Below are 3,990 nucleotides of genomic sequence, written 5' to 3'. Positions count from 1 at the left end.
ATGTTCTAGTTGAACTAAACAGATTTGAATTGAGATTGCAGAAAATTAAACAGCGGGAAATGTAAGTAGCAAGAAATGTAAAAGACGGAAAGGTAAATAGCTGAATGTAAATTAAGGAAAGTAAATTGTAGAAAGTAAATTGCAGGAAATTAAATGGGAATGGGGGTGATGAACATTAAAGTAAACAGAATATAGAGAATAGGAAGATAAGAATGGGGAAGCTCATTGGGTTCAGGAGATATTGCATTCTTCGGATCAAGTTCATTCTCATATCTTCCTCAATCCATGCAACTCATTGATCTCTTGGCAATCTTAGGTGATTGAATCCCAATTCCTTGGCAATTCAATCTCTCTAGGCTTGAAAAATTGCCCAATTCCTTGATATAATTGCTCATGGGAAGAGATGAAGTGCGATCACTGATTATACCATATGTTTTTCTAGATCAAAGTATCAGGAGGATTGTATGTCACTATATCTGTCCAACCCCAAATCTAGTCCAACATGAGAAAGACTTTCTAGCATGATTTTCTCATTCCTCTTCCAAGGTTCCGAGGAAATCCAAGTATGAACAATTTCTCTTCCGAGACAATTGCTCAATTGGATGAACATCGAAAGCTTTCAAGCAAATCAAAGAGAATGAAAAGAAGAAGAATAATAAGAACTATGATTGATCCATTGAATTACAACAGAGCTCCCTCCCCGAATAAAGTGGGGTTTAGTTGATCATGGCTCTGGGAAATGGAAATTGAAATGTAAAGTGCATCTTGAAAACAAACTAATTACAAAGAAGAGTAAATTGAGTGTTTACAATCTTGGATCCCCTCCTGGTTCCAATCTCTCTTTTTAGTTCAAAACTACTCCTATATATACTACTTCTCTGATCCTTAGTTGAGTCTGCAAGTATCTGAATGTAGGTCCTTGGCTTTGGTTGAAGCAGTTAACAAACTCATTGGGCTTTGCTCAGCTTGCTAGAGGAGTTTAAGTTAGACAGTAGTCACGTTAGTTAGGCCGTTAGTATGAGTAACGTTAAGTGTAAATTCCTAACTTGAAGACGTTAGTGACACCAACGTGGTCACTAACGTCCCAAAACCCCTTAAATCCACGTTACTACTGGCGTTAGTGGCACTAACGTGGCCACTAACGCCACACCTTTGCCGAAGCCCACATTAATGGCCACGTTAGTGGCATTAACGTGGCTACTAACGTGGCCTTCCTTACCTTTGCTTTTAACCCATCGAGGACGTTAGTGGCATTAACGTCACCATTAACATCACAAGCTACCCCTCTTCCACGTTAATGGCCCACGTTAGTGGCATTAATGTGGCCACTAATGTGGCTCTTTCTTCCCTTGAGCTCCTCTTCGATCACGTTACTGGCACCAATGTTGCCACTAACGGTCCTCCTCCTTGCCTTGCTCCATGTTAGTGTCCACGAGTGCACAAATCCCCACACTTCATACAACTGAACCAGCAAGTGCACTGGGTCGTCCAAGTAATACCTGAGCGAGTCAGGGTCGATCCCACGAGGATTGTGGTTTGAAGCAAGCTATGATTATTGACGTGGCAGAAATTGGCGAGTTAAGAAAATATTATAAGAGATACGTTGCAAGTACAGTTCTTAACCAACAAAAATCCGCTTATCAATTTAGAAGGGTTGTCACAAAATTAGAATTAAAATACTGGGAGTATGAATCCCAGGTCGTCTCCCAACGAGTTGCAGAAAGATGTGCTATTTTATTAATCAGGTGTTTTTCGAAATGGTTTGAGTTTGGTAGACAGGAAATTAAATCAGAGAATTTATGTAATTTAAATAAAAACCTTGACCGGGAGTAGATTAGTCGGAAGGCCTATCCTTGTTGGAGTTCTCCCAAGATCAATTGATAATTGAAGGTTGTCTGCTCAGTTATCCCTTACCGGATAAAGGAAAGTTAAGCAAGTTGGAAGTCAGTTTCTACTCACAAGTTCTAATCCTCTCCCTTGGGAAGGATTAGTGTCAGTGACTAGATGGCGACCCAACGCTAAACCCAATTATAATTTTACTCTTGAGCATTCCAACTCAAGGTCCTCATTTCAACCAACTCCCAATCAAGTTATGGAACTACTCGCTCATTATGAATGTAAAATTCACGAAACAAGAAAGGGAAATAATGTAAGACATGATGAATAGTAATCAAAAGGATCAATTAAAAATAAAAATAGTTTTTGTATTAATAAATTCTAAAAATAATCCAACAGTAACTCTGAATAAATTAAGGATATGAAAGAGTAAGTGACAAGTAAGGAAACAACCTAAAATGATGAAGTCTTAACAGAGGTAATAACTCTTCTCAATATCCCAATCCAAAAAGCAGTAAAATCAAAATCCTAAGAACTATGAACGTGTAGAGAGAAAACCTAGAGGAGGAGTAAAATCAGATCTAAAACTAAAATTATGTGGAATGAATGTTGTCCTCTGGTCTCTGCATGTTCCCTGGCTCTAATATGCTTTTTTTGGCCGAAAACTAGGTCAAAACAGGGCCCAAAATTGCCCTCAGCAATTCTGCAGATTCAACAGATCTCGCACGTCACGCGATCGCGTTATCCACGCGTTCGCGTCATCCAGCATTTTGCCTTGCCACGCGTGCGCGTCGTCCACGCATTCGCGTCACTTGTGCAGTTTACAATCCATGCGTTCGCATCAGGCACGCGAGCGCATCACTGCAATTTCCTTTATTTCGCGCGGTCGCGTGAGCCATGCGTCCGCGTCACTTCTCGCTGGTCATCTCCTTGATTTCTTGTGTTCCTTCCATTTTTGCAAGCCTCCTCTCCAATTTCCAAGTCAGTCATGCCCTATAAAGCCTGAAACACTTAACACACGAATCATGGCATCGAATGGAATAAAGGAGTCTCTAGGAAGCTTATTTTCAACCATGGAGTAATTTTGGGAAGGAGTTGTAAATACATGCTAATTTAATGAATAAGTGGGTAAAGATTTGATAAAACCACACAATTAAACACAATATAAACCATAAAATAATGGTTTATCAATTATCTTGCAGGTCTTAGTCAGGCGGATAGAAGAGTTGTTCGATTTGTGAGATCTGAACTAGGTTTTAAGGAGATGGTTAAGGATTGGAGATGCTTTGTCCTTCTGGATTAACTCTAGTCTTACTGTTTTCTTCAATTATGAATGATTTCTTTATGGCAGGCTGTATGTGATTGACTCTGGGTTGAGCAGCCGCCAATACTCCTCCGATCTGAACCCTAGGGTTAGTGCGGATCCAGTCTATTGAAGGTGAAGCTCCTGCAGTTCATTCTCTTTGATGATCCTACTCAAAAGCCACAGACAAGGTCGAATCTTCCGGATCAGAGGATGCTACACCTTTGGTTCTAGCCTCTACCACAAAGACCCTAATCTCCTCGTACTTCGCTAAACTGGTGTCTCGAGAAGTCCCCAACGAAGTCGTGGATTAGCCGTCTAAGAGATGTATAATCAAGCTGGTGGTTCATCATTGTCCGATGAAAGACTCACTCTGAACCCATGTAGAACGTGATAACCTTATGCCAATTCAATGCATTCATATTGATGAAGAACGAAGATACATCTTAGAATAGAGAATCAAACAAATTGAGAAAGAACAGTAGTACTTTTATTAATCTATAAAACTCAGCAGGGCTCCTCTCCTCAACCTAGGAGGTTTAGAAACTCATACTGATAGAGAATATAATGTGAAAAATGAAATATGGCTGATCTCTCTTAATGAGAGGTGTAAAAGTTCTTTAAATACTAAGCGAATGACTAAGGATTACATAAGAAAGGGTAAAACAGTCTTTTAATGCTAAAATCTACTTCTGGGGCCCACTTGGTGAGTTTTTGGGACTGAGCTTTGATGAAATCCACGTGCTATGAGGCCTCTAGGGCATTGAACACTGGCTAGGGGTCCTCTTTGGGCGTTTGGACGCTGGTCTCTTCTCCTTGGGCGCTGGACGCCTAGAAGGGGGCAGGAGGCT

The sequence above is a fragment of the Arachis hypogaea genome, chromosome 14 (genome assembly GCF_003086295.3).
Source record: "Arachis hypogaea cultivar Tifrunner chromosome 14, arahy.Tifrunner.gnm2.J5K5, whole genome shotgun sequence".
Taxonomy (NCBI): Eukaryota; Viridiplantae; Streptophyta; class Magnoliopsida; order Fabales; family Fabaceae; genus Arachis; species Arachis hypogaea.
The sequence above is the reverse complement of the archived record's forward strand: the minus strand, read 5'-3'. Positions refer to the sequence as shown.